The sequence below is a fragment of the Coregonus clupeaformis genome, chromosome 38, assembly GCF_020615455.1.
Source record: "Coregonus clupeaformis isolate EN_2021a chromosome 38, ASM2061545v1, whole genome shotgun sequence".
Classification (NCBI taxonomy): Eukaryota; Metazoa; Chordata; class Actinopteri; order Salmoniformes; family Salmonidae; genus Coregonus; species Coregonus clupeaformis.
This window is the reverse complement of record NC_059229.1, coordinates 1,533,834-1,541,186: the sequence shown is the minus strand read 5'-3', so window position 1 is coordinate 1,541,186 and position 7,353 is coordinate 1,533,834.

Genomic DNA, 7,353 nt, shown 5'->3' with positions numbered 1-7,353 from the left:
ACTTAATTACAGCTACTGATAACAGTCTGCTGTAGTTTACAACAATTCTAATTTCTAAAGTGGAAGTTGGGAGAGTTTTATTCGGGTGGTTCAGTGAAACAATTATAGTTTCTGAGGTGGAAGTTGGGAGAGTTATATTATTATTTTTTTGGTGAGGGAGGCCTGCTCTCTCCTTTCCCAGATGTTTAGTTCATTTCATTCCGATCTCCTCTGCATTATTGTAGCCATCTGCTGCAGCCTGTCAACTATGCCTCTGCCTATCCCTGTTCTCTCCTCTCCGCACAGGCTACACAAACGCCTCACACCGCGTGGCTGCTGCCTCTCTAACCTGGTGGTCCCTGCACGCACCACACACCTGGAGTTCCAGGTCTCAGGCAGCCTCTGGAACTGCCGTTCTGCCGCCAACAAGGCTGACTTCATCCCAGCCTATGCTACCCTCCAGTCCCTTGACTTCCTGGCGCTGACGGAAACATGGATTACCACTGAAAACACTGCTACTCCTACTGCTCTCTCCTCGTCTGACCATGTGTTCTCGCATACCCCGAGAGCATCTGGTCAGAGGGGTGGTGGCACAGGAATCCTCATCTCTCCCAAGTGGTCATTCTCAATTTTTCCCCTAACCCATCTGTCTATCTCCTCATTTGAATTCCACGCTGTCACAGTCACTAGCCCATTTAAGCTTAATATCCTTGTCATCTATCGCCCTCCAGGTTCCCTTGGAGAGTTCATCAATGAGCTTGACGCCTTGATAAGTTCCTTTCCTGAGGATGGCTCACCCTTCACAGTTTTGGGGGATTTCAACCTCCCTACGTCTACATTTGACTCATTTCTCTCTGCCTCCTTCTTTCCACTCCTCTCCTCTTTTGACCTCACCCTCTCACCATCCCCCCCCACTCACAAGGCAGGCAATACGCTTGACTTCATCTTTACTAGATGTTGCTCTTCTACTAATCTCACTGCAACTCCCCTCCATGTCTCCGACCACTACTTTGTATCCTTTTCTCTCTCGCTCTCCTCCAACACTACTCACCCTGCCCCTACACAGATGGTAACGCGCCGCCGCAACCTTCGCTCTCTCTCTCTCCCACTACTCTCTCCTCTTCCATCCTATCATCTCTTCCCTCTGCTCAATCCTTCTCCCTCCAATCTCCTGATTCTGCCTCCTCAACCCTCCTCTCCTCCCTTTCTGCATCCTTTGACTCCCTGTGTCCCCTATCCTCCCGGCCGGCTCGGTCCTCCCCTCCAGCTCCGTGGCTTGATGACTCATTGCGAGCTCACAGAACAGAGCTCCGGGCAGCTGAGCGGAAATGGAAGAAAACTAAACTCCCTGCCGACCTGGCATCTTTTCACTCCCTCCTCTCTACATTTTCTTCATCTGTTTCTGCTGCTAAGGCCACTTTCTACCACTCTAAATTCCAAGCATCTGCCTCTAACCCTAGGAAGCTCTTTGCCACATTCTCCTCACTGCTGAATCCCCCCCCTCCTCCCTCTCTGTGGATGACTTCGTCAACCACTTTGAAAAGAAGGTTGACGACATCCGATCCTCGTTTGTTAAGTCTAATGACACTGCTGGTCCTGCTCACACTGCCCTACCCTATGCTTTGACTTCTTTCTCCCCTCTCTCTCCAGATAAAATCTTGCGACTAGTGACTGCAGGCCGCCCAACAACCTGCCCGCTTGACCCCATCCCCTCCTCTCTTCTCCAGACCATCTCCGGTGACCTTCTCCCCCTACCTCACCTCGCTGATCAACTCATCCTTGACCGCTGGCCATGTCCCTTCCGTCTTCAAGAGAGCGAGAGTTGCACCCCTTCTCAAAAACCAACACTCGATCCCACTGATGTCAACAACTACAGACCAGTATCCCTTCTTTCTTTTCTTTCCAAAACTATTGAGCGTGCCGTCTTTAGCCAACTCTCTTGCTATCTCTCTCAGAATGACCTTCTTGATCCAAACCAGTCAGGTTTCAGGACTGGTCATTCAACTGAGACTGCTCTTCTCTGTGTCACGGAGGCTCTCCGCACTGCTAAAGCTAACTCTCTCTCCTCTGCTCTTGTCCTTCTAGACCTGTCTGCTGCCTTTGATACAGTGAACCATCAGATCCTCCTCTCCACCCTCTCCGAGCTGGGCATCTCCGGCGCGGCTCACTCCTGGATTGCGTCCTACCTGACCGGTCGCTCCTACCAAGTGGCGTGGCGAGAAGCTGTCTCCGCACCACGTGCTCTCACCACTGGTGTCCCCCAGGGCTCAGTTCTAGGCCCTCTCCTTTTCTCCCTATACACCAAGTCACTTGGCTCTGTCATATCCTCACATGGCCTCTCCTATCATTGCTACGCTGACGATACACAACTAATCTTCTCCTTTCCCCCTTCTGATAACCAGGTGGCGAATCGCATCTCTGCATGTCTGGCCGACATATCAGTATGGATGACGGATCACCACCTCAAGCTGAACCCTGGCAAGACGGAGCTGCTCTTCCTCCCGGGGAAGGACTGCCCGTTCCATGATCTCGCCATCACGGTTGACAACTCCGTTGTGTCCTCCTCCCAGAGTGCGAAGAGCCTTGGCGTGACCCTGGACAACACCCTGTCGTTCTCCGCTAACATCAAGGCGGTGACCCGATCCTGCAGGTTCATGCTCTACAACATTCGGAGAGTACGACCCTGCCTTACACAGGAAGCGGCACAGGTCCTAATCCAGGCACTTGTCATCTCCCGTCTGGATTACTGCAACTCGCTGTTGGCTGGGCTCCCTGCCTGTGCCATTAAACCCCTACAACTCATCCAGAATGCCGCAGCCCGTCTGGTGTTCAACCTTCCCAAGTTCTCTCACGTCACCCCCCTCCTCCGCACACTCCACTGGCTTCCAGTTTAAGCTCGCATCCGTTACAAGACCATGGTGCTTGCCTATGGAGCAGTGAGGGGGAACGGCACCTCCGTACCTTCAGGCTCTGATCAGTCCCTACACCCAAACGAGGGCATTGCGTTCATCCACCTCTGGCCTGCTGGCTCCCCTTCCTCTGCGGAAGCATAGTTCCCGCTCAGCCCAGTCAAAACTGTTCGCTGCTCTGGCACCCCAATGGTGGAACAAGCTCCCTCACGACGCCAGGACAGCGGAGTCACTCACCACCTTCCGGAGACATTTGAAACCCCACCTCTTTAAGGAACACCTGGGATAGGATAAAGTAATCCTTCTACCCCTCCCCCCCCCCCAGTTATCCCACTGGCTATAGGGTGAATGCACCAATTTGTAGTCGCTCTGGATAAGAGCGTCTGCTAAATGACGTAAATGTGCCCTTGAGCAAGGCACTTAACCCTAATTGCTCCTGTAAGTCTCTTTGTATCATCTGGTAGGCTGATTGATTCAGTGTCCTCTGTCTCTGTACAACCCTGTGTGGATGAACCAGTGTCCTCTGTCTCTGTACAACCCTGTGTGGATGAACCAGTGAGAGCTGGTCAAACTTTTAGTTTTCTGCCATTCTCAGTGCAGGTGGTACATAAAGCCCTGAAATCCTTAGATCAAAGAAAGCCTGCAGGTCCTGATCTTTTGGATCCCTGCTTTTTAAATCTGGCAGCTGATTTCATAGCTGAACCACTTACATATCTGTTCAATCTAACCCTGGAATGTAATGAAATTCCAAAGATCTGGAAGTCAGCATTTGTCCTACCACTTTTAAAAGGGGGAGATCCAACTCTTTTAAATAATTATAGGCGAATCTCAAAGCTGTCACCCCTGGTGAAAATACTTGAAACCCTTGTAAGTGAACAGCTAAAGGAGTTTTTATTTACTAACTCTATTTTATCAATGTATCAATCGGGCTTCAGGAAGAAGCATATCCCAATACAGCAGCCATGAAGGTTTTAAATGATATCACTGAAGCCCTTGACAAAAAACAGCACTGTGTCTCACTTTTTATTGATCTCTCTAAGGCTTTTGATACAGTTGATCATGCTATACTAAGGCAGAGATTGTTGAGTGTAGGTCTTTCGGAGCATGCAGTTGCATGGTTTGCTAACTATCTGTCTGATAGAACTCAGTGCACTCAATTTGATGGGCTTATGTCTGTTAAATTGTCTGTCCTGAATGGTGTGCCCCAGGGCTCTGTACTTGGTCCTCTCTTATTCACTATTTATATTAATGATTTAGACAAAAATGTCCAAAATGCACAACTTCATTTTTATGCTGATGATACTGTTATTTACTGTTGTGCCTCATCTCTTACAAAAGCTTTCCAGAACTTGCAAACTGCTTTTTATACTGTTCAACATACCTTGTGTCAATTGAAGCTTATCCTCAATACTGACAAAACTAAACTAATGGTGTTTTCTAATGCAAGAAATAGACCTCTGAACCTTTCACCTGTTACTACCTGTCAGGGCAAGGAGATTGAGGTTGTAACCTCATATAAATATCTTGGAATTCTAATTGACGACGGCCTCTCTTTTAAATTGCATATTCAACAACTTACAAAAAAATTGAAGCTGAAATTGGGATTTTATTTTAGGAATAAGGCCTGTTTTTCTTTTGAAGCCAGAAGGAGGCTAGTATCAGCTACATTTATGCCTTTACTAGACTATGGGGATATTTTATATATGAATGCTTCCGCTCAGTGTTTGAGATCAATTGACACTCTTTATCATGGTACTTTGAGATTTATTTTAAACTGCAAAACCCTTACGCACCACTGTACTTTGTATACCAGGGTTGGCTGGCCTTCTCTAGTCACTCGTAGGCTCAGTCACTGGTATACTTTTATTTACAAAGCCATTTTGGGTTTACTACCTTTTTATTTGGGCATTTTTATTGTTCAGAAATGTGGTGGGTACTCTCTTCGTTCACTGGACTTTATCCTGCTAACTGTTCCAAATGTCCGAACTGAATTTGGTAAAAGGTCTTTTATGTACTCTGCGCCATCGTCTTGGAACACCTTACAAAATAATTTTAAACTGGAAGAACTTGTCCCGATTTGGTGTTTTTAAATCTCTGATGAAGGATTTTGAGGCTGATTCCCTGACCTGTCAATGTTTTTAATTTGCTGTTTTTGATATTGTTATACTCTTGTGAATTCATGAATGGTTTTTACTAGATTACTTGTAGTTTTTCATGTTGTCTGTCTGTAATTTTTTGTAATGACTTGGTGCTGCCTATCTTGGCCAGGACGCTCTTGAAAAATAGATTTTAAATCTCAATGAGCCCTTCCTGGTTAAATAAAGGTTAAATAAATAAAAAATAAATAAAAAAAGTCGCTCTGGATAAGAGCGTCTGCTAAATGACTAAAATGTAAATGTAATGATCCATGAATCCAAGAAGCAAACCTGTTGATTGATTGTGACCAATGTGGATTTAAGAAAACTAGTTGATAAGATGAATCAGGTTAGTTACAACCGGGGTTGGAGCGAAAACCTACAGGAGGGTAGCTCTCCAGGAACAGGGTTGGCATTAAAACCTATAGGAGAGTCGCTCTCCAGGAACAGGGTTGGAATTAAAACCTACAGGAGGGTAGCTCTCCAGGAACAGGGTTGGAATTAAAACCTACAGGAGGGTAGCTCTCCAGGAACAGGGTTGGAGAGCCCTGGTAAAGACCCTACTGAGTATTCCCACCCCACTCTAGCTGATATGGGTAGAACAGTTCTCTCTGCAACCCAACATGTATCCCATGTACAGTCTATTACAGCGTATTGCATTGGGGACTATGGAAGGTGTGGAGAACAAAGTGCTGCTGGATATGTAGGACACAGTCCTCCTCCAAAACTACACATCTTTGGTTAGCAGAGACCCTACTGAGTATTTTCCATCTCACTTTAGCTGAGACAGGTAGAAAAGTTCTCTCTACAGTCCAATATTCTCAACATACCAGTGTCAACATTGTATTTTGTCATTATTGGTCTTAAAAAATGTTTACTAATAAATTACTATGTTGGCACAATAAAAGTCGAAGGTTTATTTGGAAGGTTTCCTCATTACCATACGAAAGTGACATTTGTGCTGCTGGCAGAATACTAGTCCATTATTGGGCTATTTTAGCTTCAGTTTACTGACACATTTTTACCACAGATAGAACAATGAGACAGATGTTTCACTGGATGTATACATCTGAAGCTTCCGGTTGGCTTTTCCACCAAATATGGTGATGAGAGGAAGCCCAGGCCAGGCAGTGGGAGAAGATTGTGCAAGATGGATTTTGTCCAACATTCTGCTAATTTTACATTTACATTTACGTCATTTAGCAGACGCTCTTATCCAGAGCGACTTACAGTTAGTGAGTGCATACATTACTTTATTTTTTTATTTTTTCATACTAGCCCCCCGTGGGAATCGAACCCACAACCCTGGCGTTGCAAACGCCATGCTCTACCAACTGAGCTACATCCCTGCCCGCCATTCCCTCCCCTACCCTACCCTGGACGACGCTGGGCCAACTGTGCGCCACCCCATGGGTCTCCCGGTCGCGGCCGGCTACTACAGAGCCTGGAATCGAACCAGGATCTCTAGTGGCACAGCTAGCACCGCGAAGCAGTGCCTTAGACCACTGCGCACATCGATTAAACATTTGAACGCAATACAGTTCTCTGTTCCCAAAACTAAAATATGTTACGAACAGAGTGGACTAAGTTTTGTAGAATTTACACTTTACCAAAGTTTGTAAAAAAAAATGGCGTTGTTTAGAAGGAGTGGAAGGGCGAACTGATTATTGCAAACGCGCACATCATAGACTAGGCGTTCCCTAACATAAATATGCAAATATATGCCAGAATGCGCCAATAGGATCTCGCTAGCTGGTGCTTGGCTCTGCCCACCTGCTTGCTTGTTCCCCCAACTATGATTAATTTGTTCCCATTGGAAACGACAGGCTGTGGTCTATCTTGAGTTAGTTATTAAAATATGTTATTTTACTGTCAACCTTCTGACTAGGATCGGACGATATCTAGCTCACTACATTACAAGCAATAAGGTTTAAAGCGAACAAGATCTAAAACTGACATTTGATTTGTAATCACTAAATGACTACAGTAATGATTACTGAAAATGAAGTTAGCTAGCCACCTTAGCTACCTAACGGCCTAGCTAGTTAGCGATGCTAATATACTAAAAAGATGAACGAAAGATGAACGATTCACACTTCATATATTTCACATTGTTTTGATAACAAATAATATGGTCATTCACAACTTAGTGTCTTGAAGATCAACATACTTGCTTGCTATGATAGCTACTGTAGTTAGCTAGCTAGGTGTTTCCTAATGGCTAGTTAGCAAGCTAGCTAGATCAAAAGGCTAATCCATGTTGATCGGGTGAACGTGGACAAATAATCGGACTACTAAATAATGTTTTGTGTTTCGAAACGTTCTAGAAT